Raw genomic sequence first — 21,015 nt, forward strand, 5'->3', positions numbered from 1 at the left:
GCAAGCCGCTTGCATAGAGGAGTTGGCACCGACAGCCTCCTTCAATGACTTTGACCTCCTTGTAGATAGACTCACTAAAGACCCAGCTGCAGAAATCATATCTGGGAGGAAGGGAACTCAGGAGAACACACCAACTGCTCACAGAACTCCTGCATAGAGACATAACAAGAACAACATGAGGGAAGCCAGGAGAAGGAACATCAGTTGTCACTATGACCCAGCAGCAACATCCAGGATCCAGAAGCTCTATCAGTCAAACCGCCCTAAGGCTATGAGAGAGATTCTTGATGGGCCCTCATCTTACTGCGCAGTCCCATCCAAGAGACTGTTCTCGTACTTCAAGGATTCATTTGACCTCTTAGCACAGAACGACATGCAGCGTCCAGGGTGCCTTCATCCTCTACCCCACGTTGAGTGTGTAGGAGACCTGGAACAAAACTTTACATCATGGGAAGTTGTCAAGGTTCCTCGCCCACTCTGAACTCTAGGGTACAGATGTGGGGACCTGCATGAAAACCTCCTAAGCTTACTTTTACCAGCTTAGGTTAAAACTTCCCCAAGGTACAAATTAATTTTATCCTTTGTCCTTGGAATATCCACTGCCACCACCAAACTCTAACTGGGTTTACTGGGAAACTTAGTTTGGACACGTCTTTCCCCCCAAAATCCTCCCAACCCTTGCACCCCACTTCCTGGGAAAGGTTTGGTAAAAATCCTCACCAATTTGCATAGGTGACCACAGACCCAAACCCTTGGATCTGAGAACAATGAAAAAGCATTCAGTTTTCTTACAAGAAGACTTTTAATAGAAATAGAAGTAAATAGGAGTAAAGGAATCACCCCTGTAAAATCAGGATGGTAGATACCTTACAGGGTAATTAGATTCAAAACACAGAGAATCCCTCTAGGCAAAACCTTAAGTTACAAAAAAGACAGACAGACAGAAATAGTCATTCTATTCAGCACAATTCTTTTCTCAGCCATTTAAAGAAATCATAATCTAACACATACTAGCTAGATTACTTACTAAAAGTTCTAAGACTCCATTCCTGGTCTATCCCCGGCAAAAGCAGCATACCGACAGACACAGACCCTTTGTTTCTCTTCCTCCTCCCAGCTTTTGAAAGTATCTTGTCTCCTCATTGGTCATTTTGGTCAGGTGCCAGCGAGGTTACCTTTAGCTTCTTAACCCTTTACAGGTGAGAGGATTTTTCCTCTGGCCAGGAGGGATTTTAAAGGGGTTTACCCTTCCCTTTATATTTATGACAGAAGTAATGACCAGATTTACAAAACACAGCCGTGGGGAAAGACTGCATTTGCTACAACATCCTGAAAAAATGAGATCATGGCTACCTGATATTAACTGCCATTTTCAACAAATGCAAACAATTCTGCCGTACTCCCAGCTCCTGGAAGAAATCTCTGATGGTCCTCGCCTACAAGAAAGGCACGCGAGACGACTCCAGTAACTGGAGACCTATCTCTCTCTGCTCCACCATGTACAAACTGTATGCCAGCTGCCTCGTGGTTAGGATAACAGACTGGCCTGTGAACAGAGGAACCATCAGCTCCATCCAGAAAGGCTTCATGTCATGTGAAGGCTGTTATGAACACAACTTTTTCCTTCAGACTACCAGCCATGTGGCCAGGAGGACACGGAGGCAATGTGTCCTAGCATGGGTCAACCTGGCTAATGCTTTTGGAGCGATGCCCCACCAGCACATTTTTGACATGCTGTGAGAGTTCAAGATGCCTGAAAACTTTCTCCAGCTGATCCTTGAACTGTATGAAGGCTGCACCACCACCATCTACTACACAGAAGAAGAGATGCCAGAAATTCCTATCCATAGCAGCATAAAGCAAGGATGTCCCCTCAGCCACCATCATATACAATTTAGCCATGGAGTCACTCATTCGAGCCATCTCCAGCGGGCTAAGCAGTTTTGACCTGTATGGCAACAGCGTGCATATCCTGGCCTACGTAGATGATCTGGTCCTGATCGCAGACAACCCCGAGTGTCTCCAACAAATACTTGACATCATCAGCCAGGCTGCCAACTGGATGAGACTCTGCTTCAATGCCAGGAAGTGTGCGTCCCTGGATATTGATGGCAGTAGAAGGGATTCGGTCCAGGTGACACCTTTTCAGATCCAAGGTGAACCTATTATCTTCCTCGAGGATGGGCAAGCATACCAGCATCTCGACAAGCTCAAGGGTTTCCATGTCCAGCAGACATCTGAGGATCGATCGTGGAGATCCTACAAGATGTGGCCAGGATCGACTCCTCCCTACTGGCACTGTAGCAGAAGATCTATGCCTTGAACACCTTCCTAATCACCTATATCTCATTCATCCTGAGGGGATCTGCCGTGGCAAAGGTACCTCTGAACAAGGCAGAGAACACCGTCAGGAAGCTAATGAAGAAGTGGATGTTTCTTCCCCAGACAGCCAGCAATGAACCAGGGTACATTTCGTACAGGCAGGGCAGCACCAACGTCCTTTGTATGGATGATCTGTGCAATGTTGCAGTGATCACTCACACCTTATGCTTTCTGACGTGCCTGGACACCTTACTGAGGAATATCGCAGAAAGTGCTATGCGGGATGTCATCAAGAAGCGAATCGCCAGGACCCCCTCCAGCCAAGATGTCATCACCTACCTGAACAGCTCACTTAGGCAAATTTGGAAGAAAGTGGAGAGACTTTGCTTTGCTCTGAACTCATGCCCGCAATGCTACGCCATGACTGGAGAAGTGCACTGACTGTCACTGGATGTGGTGCAAGGAAAGCCAGGAGCTGGGAGTCCTGGTGTGGCACACAGACCACACAATCCTCATTCCAAAAGCTATAACCGTGCTGGAGAGGACCCTGAATGATGCCATCCACTGCCAATAAATGGAAAACCTGAAGCAGAAGCTGGACCAGGGCAAGGCATTCGAGGTGACATGCAAGTGGGATGCCAGCAATCACTTCCTCCACAGGGGCACCTTTACCCGATTTGCCGACTGGAGGTTCATCCAGAGGGCCCGAATCAACTGCGTTCCACTGAACAGAGCTGTCCTCCACAGGAATCAGAACAAGTGATGTAAGAAGTGTGGCTATTCCAACGAGACACTACCCCATGTCCTGTGTAGCTGCAAACCCCATTCCAGAGCCTGGCAGCTGTGACACACCATCCAAGATCACCTAGTCAGAGCCATCCCGCCACACGTAACGAAGGTGGCCATGAACTCTGCCGTGACCAGACATTGCCATCACCAACAAAGACCAGAAGAAGTTCTTGATGGTGGATGTTACAGTGCCGTTCAAGAACAGGACCCTGGCCTTCCGCGACACCCGAGCTTGAAATGTGGAGAAATATGCCCCTCTGGCTGACACCTTGAGAGATAGGGGTTACCAGGTTCAGACACCTATGCTGATTGTCAGAGCCCTGGACGCAGGGGACGCCAATAACGAGCGAGCATTGAGAGAATGTGGAATCCGTCAGTCCTACACTCGGCTGATGTGGCAACTCATGGTGTCAAACACCATCACGTGGTCGAGGGACATCTATCTAGAACGCATCACCGGACATCAGCAATACCAGGAGGGATGAGCTGGAGTTCCGATGAGAAGCGCAGTAAGGAAAGTACTTCCCTGATGGACTGTATTTTCTAAATGGACAACCTACCCTAAATTCTCCGTTAATGAGGGACAATCTTCTCTCATTGATATATTTTGGTTTCCACAACCAAATCTCTTTATACCTTTTTATGAGTGATGTACCCGAATTCTTGAATGCTAATATCTAAACTGTATTGTTAAATTTATTCAACTAAATTTGGGTTATTGCTGATTGTGCCATATGTATCATATGACTTTTAAAATCAAACTTTGTTATTTGTGGCTAATCTAAGCACTATACCCAGATGTACAGACACTCTTTTCTCAGCCTGTGTATTATATCATTTTAACATTAGTTTTAATGAAATTTTAAAATATTGAATGCAGGGGTTGTGTAATGTTGTTATCTTCATTGTATGACTAAAGGGGAGCAAAACTGTGCTGAGCTTGCCCTGATTAAGGGGTCACCCTCAGCTGAAAGGACCTCACAAAGCCAGGGGCTCAAATGCCAGAGCCCTGTGAAAGTAAGAGGGTGGGTACAGGTGTTCTAGCCAGGAGGTGTGGACTCTCCCCAAGAGTCCCGGGTCTGGCTTAACCTGTTCCTCCCCATTGTTCAAAGATAGAGCTAAATAGGCTTCATTAGAAGACTTTTGTTAAACTCCTCAAATGAGAGCTGGAATCACTTGTAGTGGGGCAGTGTTTCTGCCCAGCCCGCAAAGAGCTGAAAATTACTAAGAGACTGATGTACAGAGGCCACAGCAGAGAGGCAGGTGGCAGCAGAAGGTGACTGACAGTCAACTGGTAAACGAGCAGCTGGTGAGGTGGCGAGCAGAGAGGAACTGTGGCTGGCTGGGTGGCCAGCAAAGAGGAACTGTGGCTGGTGGGGCGGCCAGCCAGATCAAGTGTACAGATGGCAGAGCAAGCAAGGTGCCTTTTTCCCTGGGTGGGAGGTGAACTCAAATAGATGCACCTCTGAATTCTGGATCCCCACTGAACAAGGACAACCACTGTGAGTGGGGTCTGGTGAGGGAGCAGAGTGCGGGGGTGGGGGGAGGGCCATAGAAAAGGAACTGTTGGTTGTAGAACTCAAGAACATGAGGCAGAAGGCACTGCCCCATGCACTCTGGGGTGGGTATCCTGCTCATAGTTTTATGATTATGAATCCTGCTTGTGACATTTTCCCTAATTGTTAGGTGACTTCCCTCCTTTCATTAAAAGACTCTGTGCTTGTAAGTGGGGAAGTATTGCCTCTCAGAGGCACGCAGAAGTGGTGTGTAATTGTCCCAGGTCACTGGGTGGGGGCTCGAGCCGGTTCTGTGTTGTACTATTGAAAAGGAACCCCTAGATACTGAACCCGGCCCTGGTTGCTGCCGGCTTCACCTGGCAGAAGGGTTACGTATAAATTGATCTCTGACCACAGGTTTTATGGGTACCTAGATACAATAGAGAGAGTAGGTAGATTGGAATAGATTTTCTAATATATTATAATGAGCAAGTGCCACCCTTCATATATCTACAGCTATGAGATATAAAATGACTAAATCTACATCCGTTTATTTTTTACAATAAGAATAAAGCTGCTGTGATGGAACATTGTCACTGAATCAATGTTTTCTGCTTTGAAAATGAGCATCTTTCCTTTGCCTCAACAGTGATTTTCCATAAATGCCTCCAGTCTGCCTTAGCACTTCTGTAGCAGCAGGGAACCGTTACCTTGTGAGAGCATTCTGGTCTGTTGACATCGTCTCTTACATTTATGATAGGATAAGGAAAAATAGAATTTTAATAATCATGATACTCCGTATGTATACAAAGCTTTTCATCTTAAAATGCTTTCCAAACATAAATTAGATTTAAATTGATGCCACTATAGAAAGTATGTGTGTGAGAGAGTATCTTTATGGGTGTTCTGTCTCTTTTTATATGTACTGTATATTAAGTTAATGAGGAGAGTAGACAGAATTCACTAAATGGATAGATGCAGCAGGAAAATGGGAGTTTTGTGCATAGCAGTGGTTGGAAAATAGTCGCACAACTCATATGTGGTAAGAAAAGGAAGGATATTGTCTGGTGACCTTTAGTTACACTGAAAATGGAATCAGGCTCTTGGTTTTTGAGTTAAAAGGGGTAACAATCTTTGAAAATAGGGTCCAAATGCCTTTTAAACACATGCCCCTGACACGACCATCTTTTGCTATTCTTTGATAATGAACCATCTCCTGAAGAATATAGTGTTATTGATAACAGCATCCAGATTCCTGACCCCGTCTCTTCCAGTTGTATAAGAACGTCTAGCTTTTGTCTCTTTATCTTTAATAATTCAAAGGTCATTTTGGCACTCAGAAGAGGGATTAATTCATCTCCTCTCCTGATGGCTATTGTGGGGAAATCACAATGTTAGAACAGAAGCCTGCTTTTTATGGCTCAAGTCTTCCACAGACATGAGTCTATTATTCAGCCGCAAAGCTCTGTGGCCCTTGAAGCTGAGTTACTGGGGTGAAGGTCACCACTCTGCCAAAAACCAGGTTGCCATTATATTCAGTTTTAATTGACAACTACAGGGCAGATTCATCCCTGGTGTAACCTACTAAATGTAATGGAGTTTACACACAGGTGGATATAGCTCAGTGTTGCTAAATCAGCTCTACATATTCAGTTATAATTTATACATGTGAAATGTGCCATAATCCTGCTCTTCTCAGATCAGAGGCTTAAAGGAACCTTTTTTCCTGTAGCAGTTCATTAAAACTACTAATAACATTTCATTTCTCTCACATATCAAAATTCAAGGCAATCATTCACTCATTCCACATCATAAATAATGCATGCACCCAACCAAACACAAAAGGCTGTACTTCTGTCTGCTTTGCCTCCATCTTTCATTTCAAGATAAAAAGTGCAGTCTCATATTTTAATCATTATGTTCCAGCATGGTATTTCATCTCGTTTTTATAAGGTAATGGGTGGGCAATGTGGCAAGGGAAAAAAGCATTTAAGAGGTTCATATCAGCTGAACAAGTTCAACTGATTCATGTCAAAAGGGAGACAAGTCAGTGACAGGGACTAAAGAATTTCCCAAGGTTTTTCAGGGGTCTGCCACAGCAGTAGTTCTAAACCACAGGGATGTGTACCTGTGCTGGTGCTTCCCTGTATGTGACTGGCACTCTAGGCCCACCTTTCTACGTTAAATTTGGCAATGGTTAGGCTGCTAGTGTGCAGAGAGTACTGCCTGTCATGCTGTGTGATGGAGTGTCCACCTCAGACAAGCCCTGGAAGGGTTAAGGTGGCTAACTGGGCCAATTAACTCCCCAGGCTGCACCTCGAGGAGGAACCAAGGAGCAGGGACTGATTAAATGAGGCTCTGTTGAACAGAACACAAGGGGCCTGTTTAAAACTCAGTAACTGAGCACAGCTGTGTGCTGCAGAGGTAGTCCGTAGTTACTCCCTGGGAGAAGGGAGGTATGTTTGAGGCTACAGAGGCAAGTAGCTTATAGTTACTCCTTGGAAGGAGGGTGTTGTGCAGCTAGCAAACCGAGGGAGGTGGAAAGAGCCAGATGGTAAGGAAAGGGCTCAGGGAAAGACTGTAAGGTCCAGGAGGGAACAGACTTTGCCTGCTGACTAGAGGGTCCTTGACCTGGAACCTGGAGTCCTGGCTTTCCATGACAACTACTGAGGGAGTGGCACTATGGGGCAGTGAATGGGAAGACTGCTTGAGACATAGAGAGGAAAGACTTTGATACCCCCAAAGGGTATTAAACTCATGCAGTGGCCTGGCCGCAGGGCTAAGTCACAAAGATGGAGTCACAGAGAGAGAATGGCAATGGCACCTCCAGTGAGAAGCAGAGGGAGGCCTTTTACCGGGTAAAAACTGATTCCCCAGACTGACCAGAAGGAGGCTCCACTGTCATACTGACCAATATTATCCCATTGTTTCCTTGTACTCCCCTGTCAGTCTGTATGTAGGTGTTGTCTCTTATCTTATACTTGTATTGTAAGGTCTTTGGGCCAGGTATTCTCTTTTGTTCTGTGTTTGTACAGTGCCTAGCAGAATGAGGTCCTGGTGCATAACTGGCCTCCTAGGGGGCTACAGTAAGACTAATAATAGATGCACTGGTGTGCTGAGCCCCAGTGTACAGTTACTGTCTGCTGTTTGTTCAATTTTTATGTATTGCAATCCACAATGGAGTTTCTCCCTTCAATCAAGAGGAGTACCCCAGGTTCTAACATGGGTTAGGGTAATGGCCGGTAAACAGGAATGGTTTCCCAAAGGAAGCAAATTCTTGTGATCGGAACATGGGATTGGAACCTAAAAAGTCCCAAAGCAATTCCTGACATGGATTCCCTCTGATCTTGTGGTTAAGAAGTTGTCCTGGGACTCGGGAGTTCTCGGTTATATTCTTGGCACTGCCACAGACTTAATGTGTGATGTGGGGCAAGTTATTTAATTTCTATGTGCCTCAGTTCCCAATCTTCTGCTTATACATTGTACCCCTTTCTCTTACCTTTCACCTTCCGTATATTTGGACTGTAAATTGTTTGAGGCAGAGACTGTGTCTATACTGCTGAATTTTGGACAGTACTTAGCACAATGATGCCCTAATGCTGCTTCAGGCTTTTAGATGCTACTGTAATACACATAAATAACATTTGGGCAACTCATTGAACCTCACTGCCTTAGATTTCCTAGCTGTAAAATTGGAGATAATAGTAGTTACTTAATCATCAAGAGGTTGTGAGGATTAATTAGTAATGTTTGAAATGTGCCGAAGTATTATTGCATGAACATCTTGGAAACCATTACTTTAGGTATACATGTTTGGATCTGATGCTGCCCTTGTCTAGTTCAATGGTAGACTCTGACTTTACCTGGAGCAGGATGAGGCTCTTAATCAGGGAGTGGTTTCTGAAAGAGATGTTCACAAATTTGGCAGGCAAAATTCAATACACACTAGTGTCATCTTGGTATTTTCATTCTGGCCAAAAGACAAGTTCGCCTATAAATCCACAAATAAGCCTACATGATGCAGGCATACAGCTGTGCTAGAAAAACATGTTCCAGCACACCAGGCCAAATCCTGTATCTCTCTTAAATAGGATTAATGGGTGTATTTCTGGCTGATTCCATAGTGCTACTGCAATGGCCTCACCAGTTCTGAGGATGGTCAGTCTGATGCCAACGTGGGCCCAGAGTATGCAGAGCTGCATGGTGAGAACTTGCAGAATTGCTGAAGTTAGCAGAGGGCTCATAGAAATTAACCAACTGGCTCCTTATCTCCCAGATTTGCCCACATGAGATTCTGTCCAGCTCCTCTGTGGAGATTAGGGCTACAGACAGTCACACAGAGCTTCTATGAGATTAAGAGGAGACTGGAGATGAGGTGAGGGGCCAAAAGCATCCTCAGTGAGTGCAGAGGAGCTCTGGGAGAAGCTCTGTAGGCTGTGCCTCCCCTCCCTGCCCTTTGCTTGCCAATTGCCCTGGGAAGATGTCTCCAACTCCGATAGGCTCATTGTCCCTCAATAACAGCTTAGTTTGGAACTGTCCTCTGGCTCCAGTGTCTCTGCAGGTCACTCTACCCCTTCACCATCTCCCCTCCTGTCATTCAACTGAAGGGCCCCCTCCTCACAATGCAGGGACCTTGGAGGATGTGCCTCATCCCCAGCATCATTCTCTATCAGCCCCAATACCACATGTGGGGGCAAGATGAAGAGTGAGGCCCGGTGACTGTGAAGCAGCCATGGAGCCACTGCTTGGAGGTGAGCTGGGGGCCTTTCAGATTTTGATTTCTCATCTAAGACCACAAGCAGTAGGCAGATCACAGCAATCCTCGGGGCCACATGCCACAGAGACTCCAGAAGATTATTCATGATGGAAATAGGGTTTCCCTTCCTCCCCCTCACCTCTGATATATTGTTACTGTTGCAAGTAACAAAGAAACAATGCAACCTTTAATAAACAAGAGTTTGGAGTCCATGGGCTTGAATAAAGTTAGCACACAGGCTAACAAAAATGATTTCCATAGAGGGAGAAGTTAAGCACAGAGTTCTATTGATTCAAGATATTGCATTCTCTCTTTGTGTTCCCATTGTTTTTCTCTATTTATGGGCAGGTGTTTGTTTATGTGGTGATTAATTTATGGAATAGACCCACACAGTTTTATTCTAGAAACTTAAATAAACTCTGGTGTATCTGGTATCTAAATTAACCACAGTGAAGAGACCATGAAACTTCTCTCTCACACACGCATCCCTCCCATGGATGAGAGGAAGCAAGGGTTATGCTCCCTGAAGAGGTCAAAAGGGAGAAGAGACCTGTCATGCCGCCCATGGGGGTGGGGCAGACTTGTTATCCTACCCTGAACATGCTGGATGAGAGGGACATGCCTTAGGGCCTGTTCTGAAGATGTGTTGAGCTGCAGCCCACCGGGCCTCCTCCCAGACAAATACAGCTGCGGGTAATGGGAGTCAGTTGAGGAAGGAGGGGTTGTTTAGGGGCTGAAGAATAAGAGACCTCCACAGGTTCACCTAAGGGCTCTATAGGCTCAAACTTTGGGATGCTTACCTGAACCCCCAACCTTTAGAGGCCTGCATAATTAAGAGTCATAGCCAAAGATAATCTGTCATTCTCCAGAACGCAGATATAGCCCCTCGTCGGTTGGGAGCCTGCTGTCCCCAGTACCAAGGCTAATGGAGAGCTGTCTTTAGAAACATTTAAAAAATGCTGGCAACTGCGTCCACTCTCACATGCTGCCCTTCCCAGCATATAACATTCCACAGCTCCCCCTCTCGCCTGCAAATGTCACTCAAGCATCGGTAAATATCTCCCTGTCAGCTAGACCTTGAATCTCAATTACCCTCCCAGCCCAACCTCATCACTGCTTTCCAGCACTGTTGCCTCGCCCCACCCTTCTTGAGCCAACAATCTGCTAAGAAGCTAGGTTTTCCTTGGGAGCTTCCTTCCCACTTTCCCCCGCTGTTCTTGGCAATCAATCAGGTCAGCTGCCATGGCAGCACTGGCTCCACAGTCCCTTCTGCAAAATGACTGGTCTTGGCCTTCTTCCTCCTAAGGGTGCCTGGGTTTGCCAGCTGGCTGTGTGGCCCAGGCTTTCTGGAGATGTTTCCTGATGCTTGAGTGAAGCCTGGAGTGGGGAGCCAACAGAATATTTTATACTGGGAGGATGGGGTTGGCTTGGTTGGGGTATGGGCAGGATATGAGACACTCAGGTTTGGTTTGGTTTTTTCCCCTGTCACAGCTAATGGCAGCCTCTCCAAGCAACAACCAAGTTTTACCTTTCCGGAAAAATGCTCCCATCATTGGTTTTGATATAAGCCAAGATGACTTTCAAATTAAAACCACCCAAGTGGAGTTTCCCTTTCAGAGAAATCAGATCCATGTAGTATATTCCTTAGTGCATATGTCTGGGGCCTCTTTCGTAACTCAGGCTCCAATCTTGGGCTTCAAATGAGCTGCTTTTGGCATAGCTCAGAAAGAAGGTTGATCAGTAATGGCTCTAAGCCACATTTACACTCACAATCCTGGGACCTGGGCTAGTCTTTGGAGTAATTACTCCCTACTGTGTGTGGCCATATGAGGTAATTTTAGCATCTGACAACCAATGGGGAATAGCGATGTCCAGGTCACATGTCCTTTCATCTGGACACAGCCCCAGGGTTAACACGGGAGCACTAATCAACCCAGGGATTCCCCCTGCACTGAGTAGATCCCCCCTGCTTTCTCCTGACTGACTAAACACCCAGTATAGTTGATTTGCACTGCAGAGCAGGTGTAGTGGGATTCACAATTTGTCTTGCCGATCTTAGAAGAAGGCTTGTCAAAAAAGAACCTTGCATCATGCTTTATCTGTAAATAAACTGTACATAAATTGCTATTGTGAGTTCCCTGTCCCCTGATCATGGTCTACCTGTTTGCACTAGACCAGTACCAGGTTTACAATGACGCCATGGCACCAGGCCCATCCTCAGTCCCCAGACTGTGGCCCCACTCTGCCTCCATTCCACCCCTAGGCCCTGCCCCTGTTCAGCCTCTTCCCCACTGGGGTCTCACCCCCCACTGCCTCCCTCCCCTCTGTTTGCTCCTCTCCGCACCCTCTTCTCTCTTGGGGCAAGCTGTGGGCAGAGCCTCAGCGTGGGGGCAGAGCCACAGTCCAGGTACCATGGCCCACAAAATATTAATCGAGCCCTGCATCAGACTCTGAGCTCCTCAGAGCAGAGACTGCCCTATTTCAGTGTTTGGGAAGAGTCTCACCTATAGTGGGTGCTACTGAAAATAAATAATAAGGCTGTAGAGGTGGCAAGACTCTGGTTCATCTTTCTCCTCAGCTGCCATAAATTTCACAGCCGAGGACCTGCCACTAAGATAACTCTGCCCCCATAAAGTTTGAAGCATTAGCCTCAATGTCCCCATCCGAACCAACTGATGGATTGGGGATGTCGAATAAGAGGTGGCCTCACTGACCCCTATGCCTTAGCCCAGACTGAGGCTCACAAGCCACAAATGGCTCTTTAATATGTCTCCTGCGGCTCTTTACAGCACTTGGTATTAAAACACTGGTTTAATTATTAACCAATTTAAGTTATTAGCAAATCAGGATGCTTTTATTAACCAATTGTAGTTGATCAAATACTTGGACAGTCATTGTGTTGTGTGTGTGTGTATATATATATGTGTGTGTGTAATTAGTAAAAGAAACAATGAATCCTGACGACTGTGGCTCTTGTGTAACATTGATCGCTAATTTGGCTCCTGGACCACTAAGGTCTGAGTAGCACTGCCTTAGCCCCTTTTCAGCAATGAAGCCAAGTGCCTGAAATGGACCTGAAACTGGCTAGGAAGCGACTGCAGAGTGTGGAGCGTGGGTGTGAAATGCACTTGTTGATTTGCCCAATCTTGCCGGTGAGCAGCTCCATGCTGAATAAGCAGTGGTTTCTAGGTAGACTTCTGGATCTGATCAAAAAATTGTATTACATTTAGTCCCGTCTCAGAGCTGTGATGTCTGCAGTCAAGAGTTGAAGCTGAAAGTTTTTTTTAGAAAGTTAGCTTTGTGCCCTTTTTGATTTTTTTTTTAAATGTTTGAAAAAGGCTTGAGCAATTTAGTTTTATTCTTTTTTCAAAAAAAAAATTGTGTGGTGGGGAGGAGTTGCTGTCTACTGTTTTTTTGTTTAGGAAAATTGGGAATGTTTTATTATCCCTCCTTTTAGTTGAGGATTTAGTTGAGGGATAATTCAGAGATGTGGATTGGGAGTTTTCTCAATCCTTTATCAAAGGAGCAGGGTGTCTTAAGAAGCTATTTTCCCAACAGTTTGAGTCAAATAGATATAAACAAAACAAGTCTGAATAAGAAACTGTTCCTCTTCCTGTTTAATCAGGTTTCACTTGCCTGATGGTTTCTGTGATGATTTTAAGTGTCCCAGTTCCCCAGTAGTCCATACAGTGTGAGATTTTTCAAAAGCGCTCGTGCTGACATTGATTTCAGTGGAAGCAGAGTTAGGCCAGCACTGAGCACTCTTGAAAAGCCAAGTCAGAGTCATTCAACTAAAAACAAAATAGAGAAGACCTGAATTTCTAAGGTAAAACAAGTACAAAAAACTTTTTTTAAGGGGGTAGAGTGCAGGGAGAGGTAGTGACCCTCTTTCACACTTTATTTATAGACCTTAAAGAAGCAAAACTGGGCACTAATCTATTTTTTCCTTTGTAGGTCACCTTAAAATATACTGATTTAGATAGCATTCTTATCTGATTAGGCAGAAGCAAAGTCCTGAGAGAAGGAGAAAGGATACATCATTTTCTAAAACAGTCCCTGCTGTTTTCTGTAGAATTAGTACCAGGCTGTAAGCCTTTGGCCATGATAAACTCTGTGACCTCCTCAGGGGAATTAAATAAGTTTTTTGTTTCCCCCTCTTTCCGCACTCATAGTTCCAAGTGATATGAAGGTTGGCTGGGATATTAAGATATTGAATGCCTTAGTTTTTGAGGGACTTCTTTGCTTCACAGACGTGGTGCCTTTCCTTTTCTTGCTGTTGTTAACTTGTTGCTACTACCTAGGAAAAGATTGATCTTACACTCATTATAGAACATCTCTTTTGGCTGTCTGGATAGTCTCTGAACTAGAGATGGGCCTCTAGTAACCCTTCTAGTACCTAATATTGATTCTTATACCATGCTCATCATGGTATTATCTGAACTCCTTCCTGTAGTGCACTAATCATCATGACTAACATCTGTCATGTGTTTCTAGAGATTTCAGCTGAGACAGACCCTGTAGTTCTTCCTCTCTAGCTTCCAGAATAAACATGGCCTCTGTCACCACACAGAGCCTCCCTGAGCCTGGCCTGACCACACTACAGGCCTGAAACCCTTCCTGTACTACATGTCATGATGTGTTTGGCATTGCCCATAAAGACTTAATTTACCCAGAGAGACTCATGTGACGATCACAAAGAGAGCCACTATCTTCTAACACTGAACAAGAAACTTTATAAGACTAAGGCATACAGTATTATGGCCAAAGCTGTTCCGTCTTTCTTCTTTACTTTAAAGCTTCTGCCTAGAACTTTCCCAAGTCCCCTCCTCCTTGGTTTCCTGCTATTCTTTTTTAAAAGAAAAAGATAAGTACCCATTACCACAAAGTCCTCTCCAAAACAGGTCTCGAGTATTCATTCAAGTTTGCTAGCAGACATCTAGCTAGCGTGGGTGAAAATAGCAATGCAGAGGTGGTGGCACAGGCTTCTGCGTGAGCTAGCTCCCCAGTTCAAGCGTGCCAGGGACCGTGGGTATGTACACAAGTGGCTAGCCTGCACAAAGGCCTATGCCATCATGTCCTCACTGCTATTGTTACCTGTGCTAGCTAGAATCAAGCTAGAGCTGGTATGCCAACCCACACTACAATCACACTGTAATTTACAGTGTACGTGTACCCACAGGCTATGTTTACACTGCAATGAAACACCTGTGGCTGGCCCATGTCAGCTGACTTGGGCCTAGGTTGCAGGGCTATAAAATTGCAGGGTAGATGTTCAGGCTCCGGCTGGATTCTGGGGCCCTCCCCCTTTGTAGCGTCTCAAAGCCCTGTCTCCAGCCTGAGCCTGAATGTCTACACTGCAATTCTATGGCCCTGCAACCCAAGCCCCACGAGCTAGAGCCAGCTGACATAGGCCAGTCATGGCTGTTTTAATCCAATGTAGACATACCCTAAGTGAGAGCTCAAGGTATACCCAACATTGCCAGACCATGGCATTTAAAAATGGAGTTTGACTTAAAAACCATGACAGTTTTTAAAAAATACTTTTTGTTGTTTTTTGCCTTCTAGCTTAAGTCTTTAAGGTGCACACAGTTCACATTTTCAGATTTTTCTCCATCGCCATGAGGGATAGAACTTTACTTTTCCTGAAATGAAAACTAAGATTCAAACATCATCACTTGACTCCAGGAACTGGGGTTTGAGAGCCACCAAATACTGAGATTCAAAATAGCATCATGGGACTTGGCAACAAATACCTCAGACTACTTAGTATCCCAGACACATCTCTAAGCCAGTATCCCTGGATGTTTTCTGTTTACCAAAGGGGTATAGTGTTTTATGTTAAAGTGGCTGCATACCCACAAAACGAATACAGATTTTTAAAAATCATTTGGTGAATCGTAGTGCTCCTGAAAGTGCAAATCTAATCATACTCAAAAGCAGTCAGGAATCATGAAGGATGGGGATGCTTCCACCCACTCCACCCTGTCTGTAATACCAATCGTTTCCAACAAAGAGGTGGTGTGATCACAGAACTGGGAGCCAGGAACTCCTGCTCCACTGACATACTCTGACTTTGGGCAAGTCACATTAGGCCAAGCTTTTTCAAACCTGAGTGTCAAAGGTGAGGCCCCTAAAGCCACACCTATCTAAAAGTGGTGTGATCTTTTAATTTTATTTTTTTCAATGGTGCTGACTATCAACCTGCCAACACTGACTCCCCTTGACCTCAATGGCACTGCACATGTTGTAAATCAGGACAAAATTTGGCCCATTTAGTAGCAAGCGCCTAAACTGGTGCAGCTTTATAGTGCTAAACAATGTTTGCTGTACTGTAATATTAAGCATAGCTGATATATTGTAGAGGACTGTTTGGTTGGACTGGAATTGCTCAATTCAGAGAGGCAGCAGTACACTTAGTTACCACTAGGGTACTCCTGGTGGACTGGAACTGATGCATATAGACTGTAAGCAGCAGAGGGAAGAGACAAAGAGCAGGGAGTATAGGCTTCTGTCGCATAATTCACAGTACAGCACTCTCTGTAACCATAGTCCTTCCCGGCTCTTACTTCTTCAGGCACAGCAACAGGAAGGGTAATGTTGTGAGATGGGTGGGGCAGCTGCTTAGCTTGGTGATGGCGAACGTTAACCCGGAAAGGGAAGAGTACTGAGGCTGAGGGTGGGTTTTCTGACGCTGGAAGGGTGTGTGTATAGAGGTGTGTGTGGCGGGGGTTTCTGTGCACACAGGTGTTGGTCTGGGAAGAGCTGAGGAGGCTTGATGAAGCTCTGAAATTGGAGAGGATGGTTTGGATTGGCAGCGCTGAGGGCCGGAGAGAATGTAGTCAGTTGGGCTTGAGGATGGAATAGAGTGGGCGAAGAGTCACTAGAGGACTCTGGTAGGATAAGAAGAGTTAGACTGGATGGGTAGAGCTTGGGCCTAGCAGAGGACAGTGAAGGGGTCACTGGGATAAATACCCTTTTCTTCCCCCTGCCCTTTACTGTAAAGTGTCCCCATATTTCCTTCTGAAAGGGGAAGAGGATGCTGCTTTCTTCTTCTGACCCCACAAGTCTCCCATCTATCTCCCACCCAAATAATTCCCCATCAGTGATACCCTGAGAGTGTTCTCATTTTTCCAATTTGAAAATCTGATCAACCTGAAGAGGCGGGTAGGAGAGTGGGATGGAAGGAGATAGCTTATGTCCAGTCATTTTGGGCAGCAGCCATCACAGCAGTCAGGTCTTGAGGGCAGGGAGGAGGCGTTCTGTGGCTGAGTGGGGCTGGGAGAAGTAGAAAAGAAGGGAGCAGCAGCTGGGATGGAAACTGAGCTCCTGCTACAGCATGTGGGAAGGAGAGGAATCTGAAGACAAATACTATTTTTGTTAAGTATGGTCAGGGATAATCCACGGTGGAACAATATATTTTCCCGTCATGACAGCTCTGGTAGACAGTGCTGGAGAAGAGAGCCATGAGCTGGCTGTATATATATTCTCTTCCTAACTAGGGTCCGTAACTTTTATTGTTGTTTATCAAAACCTTGCATTCACCCTAATGATCTTCCTTGCTTGGATGAGGCATTTTTGTAACATAGATGTCGTCACTAACAAATGACAGACAAAGGCTAGTGAATAAAGTACCTCTGGTACTAATGTTCAGATTAGAACATATGTACATATAGGAAGAGAAGAAAACAAATATAAGGCCATTCTTCAGAGAGGAGAAAAATAAGTGATGACATGACAGAAAGAGATAAACAATGAAGAGTTTAGAAAAGGTAGATTGGGAGTGCCTGTTTGTTCTTTTTCATAATATAAGAACAAGGAGACATGCAATTAAATTAAAAGACAAAATACATAAAACTGATCAAAGGAAATGCTTTATTAATAACTGTAATGGGATATACTGGCTCTTTAAGACGAAAATGGGACAGAAGACCCTGTTCCAGGGAAGCTGGAATAAAGAGAGGCCACAGAAATGGCCTTGGAGGAAGAGAGAAAGCAGTCTGGCGGAATTAATAGTTGGCTGTGACAACCAGGAGTGAGCTGTAACTCACGAAAGCTTATGCTCTAATAAATGTGTTAGTCTCTAAGGTGCCACAAGTCCTCCTTTTCTTTTTACAGATACAGACTAGCATGGCTGCTACTCTGAAACCAGGATAGTATGTCTTTGAAGGCCTGGGACCAGGAGCCCTGTAGGGTAGAATGGGGCAGGGATTGGGGGAAACCAATACGGGGGAAAGCTCTCCCCAAGGAGGGCAGTATAGATGCTGCCTTCACCCTCAGAACAGGGAGCTGGATGACCGGGAGAAGGAAGACAGAGTGCTGAGCTTCTGCTGGGAAAGACAGAACTGGTGGCTTTGTGAAGCAGAGTCTGGGGCAGAATGAGAGCTCTGTGTGTGGCAGAAGAGCCGCAGATGAGTATAAACGATTGTGTAGCTATGATGGGTTTTTATGTTTGTGACATTGAGGACTATTCTGCACTGCTTTCAACTGCTAACCCAGCCCCAGGCAATGATGGTGGTGATCCTGAGAAACACTATGCGGAGTTCCTAAGGGGCCCGGAAGAGGGGGAGCAAAGGGAGGGTTCTGCAGAAGTATCTCTACCGATGAGCTCAGTAAATGACAACCCCATAACAATAACTTATATCTAAGCTGTGGAATTCACTGCCCCAATATATTATTGAGGCCAAGCATTTAGCAGGATTCCAAAAAGCAGTAACACATGAATAATAAGAACATCCCTAGTTACAGTGGATGGGATAACAAACTTATAAGGGATATAAACCTTCATGCTTTGGGTCATAACTAACAACTAATGGTCCAGGGGTACAGAAGCAATTTTCTCTATAGGCAGATAATTCCAAATTGTCCTCTCTAGGATTTCTTGAACCTTGATCTGAAGCATCTAGTATTGGTCACTGTTGGAGCCAGGACACTGGATTTCAATGGACCTTTGGTTTGATACAGTATGGCATTTCTTATGTACAGTATATAATCTTCAGTCGTTCAAAAGTGTTTCGTGATAGTCATCCAAGGGGCGTCTCTCTTAAAAACACTACAACAGTGGCTGAAAACCCTGCTGTAATGCTAGTGTTTAGGATTGTTATTTTAGTATTTATACAATGGTTAAATTGCCTGCTGGATGTGGGATTTTTTAATTTTTTTATTTTTATTTTTGTATATCAGGCTGATATTCTCAAGACAAACTCTGTGCTAAGATTATTGTATTTGTGTTGTTCCTATGTTGTTCACTCCATCTGACCAATTGATGTATAGCTTGGATAAATATATGTTGCTTTATTGGACACATGAGAACGTTTAAGTTCAAGCTGGCTAGACCCTGTGATAAATGAAAGCTCCCTTTTATGAACACCCAGCGAGCCAACCAGTTAGCTACAAAATCCCTTTTAGTAGCTGTTCTCTACTTACTTTGTGGATTCCTCTGTGCTAACCTCAGCTGCTTTTGTTTTGTTTGTAACCTTTAAGCTGGACCTCAAGAAAGTAATTTTGATGTTTAATCCTTATAAGTGGTTAGCTACAAAATCCCTTTTAGTAGCTGTTCTCTACTTATAGATTAATAGATACTAAGGTCAGAAGGGACCATTATGATCATCTAGTCTGTCCTCCTGCACAACGCAGGCCACAGAATCTCACCCACCCACTCCTGCAAAAAACCTCTCACCTATGTCAGAGCTATTGAAGTCCTCAAATGGTGGTTTAAAGACTTCAAGGAGCAGAGAATCCTCCAGCAAGTGACCCGTGCCCCATGCAGAGGAAGGCGAAAAACCTCCAGGGCCTCTCCCAATCTGCCCTGGAGGAAAATTCCTTCCCGACCCCAAATATGGTGATCAGCTAAACCCTGAGCATATGGGCAAGGTTCACCAGCCACACACCCAGGAAAGAATTTTCTGTAGTAACTCAAATCCCACCCCATCTAACATCTTACTTTATAAAGGGTTAAAAAGTCCATAGGTAAAAGGAAGGGAGTGGACACCTGACCAAAAGAGCCACTGGAAGGGCTAGAACTTTTTAAAATGGGGAAAAAACTTCCCCTTTGTCTGTCTGTGTTGTTCTCCTGGAGAGGAGCGATGGGGCTGGAACTATGCTGTAAAAAGTTTTGAGCCAGGTATGAAAAATCACCAGATCATACCTAGAATCTACTCATTTGAAACCTCAGATATGTGAGTAGATCAGGAAATGTCTAGGAAGACGTGATTAGGTTTATCTCTTTTATTTCTTTATGGCTTGTGGACTCCTCTGTGCTAACCCTAGGTGCTTTTGTTTTGTTTGTAATCTTTAAGCTGGAACTCAAGAAAATAATTTTGATGTTTAATCCTTATAAGTGGGTCTTTTTAAAATCTAGCAATAGTCTGAGTTTTTAGATGTATTTTCTTTTTGTTTTTAATAAAATTTACCTTTTTTTAAGAACAGGATTAGATTGTTGTGTCCTAAGAGGTTTGTGCATATGTTGTTTAATTAGCTGGTGGCAACAGCTGATTTCCTTTCTTTTCTTTCTCAGCTCTTCCCCCAGGGGAAGGAGAGGTGAAAGGGCTTGAGGGTACCCCACAGGAAGGAATTCCAAAGTGCGCCTTCCTGGGTTCTCAAAGGGGGTTTTTTTTGCACTTGGGTGGTGGCAGCATCTACCCATCCAAGGTCAGAGAAAAGCTGTAACCCTGGGCGTTTAATACAAGCCTGGAGTGGCCAGTATTAATTGTTAGAATCCTTGCGGGACCCCACCTTCTGCGCTCGAAGTGCCAGGGTGACCTTGACAGACCTTTGCTCACAGTTCACTGGGTTAACATTTAATTTCTGGCCTGCCAAGAGGGAATAATTTGAACCAGCTAAGGGTATATCTGCATTGCAATATAAGCCCATCATTAGTGGGACTCGAGTCAGCTGATCCTGGGTTAGAGAATCCAGGGCTTGAGCCTGTATACTGATAAACCCTACATTAAGAATTTTCTAACCCCAGGCTTGAGCCTCGGGCTCTATCATCCACACTCCAACACATAGCTCCAAGTCAAACCAGCCATATCCCAGACTCTCTGGTGTCCTCCCAAAATGTGGCCGCTCTAGCCTTTTACTGTGGTGTGCTGTGGGAAAACTTGACTGTCCACCTTGCATGTTTCAGGAAGTTTTAACAGCTCACCAACACAACCTGCTGAGCAATCATTTTGTTCTGTGTGCTCCCGCTACCAGAGCCAACAACATGCAGGAGGCAAAAGAATTTCTCTTGCTTGCACTTTCACTCCTGTGTCAGGAAACAGGCAGAGCTTCTGAGAGACGCTGGTGGACGTTTTGGGATTGGCAGCATTTTCTGACCTCCAAAAGTACAGATTTCATGATGGAGGAGGAGGACACAGGCGTAGCAGGCTCAAACTGGTTGATAGTGCTCATGACACTCAGTACAGTCGCTGATGCCCCCTACATAGACTGGTGCTTCTGGAGCAGGGCCACAAGCCAGACACCATCATGAAGACTTGGGATGACCAGCAGTGGGTACAGAACCTTAGCATGAAGAAAGCTACATTTCAGGAGCTCTCTGAGCATCTTGCTCCAACCCTCCACATAAAGACACATGTAGGAAGGCAGCCATCCCAGTCCAGAAGCAGGTTATTATAACCAACTGGAAGCTGGCTATCCCAGACTACTACAGGT

This window comes from Lepidochelys kempii, chromosome 2 (assembly GCF_965140265.1).
Source record: "Lepidochelys kempii isolate rLepKem1 chromosome 2, rLepKem1.hap2, whole genome shotgun sequence".
NCBI lineage: Eukaryota > Metazoa > Chordata > Testudines > Cheloniidae > Lepidochelys > Lepidochelys kempii.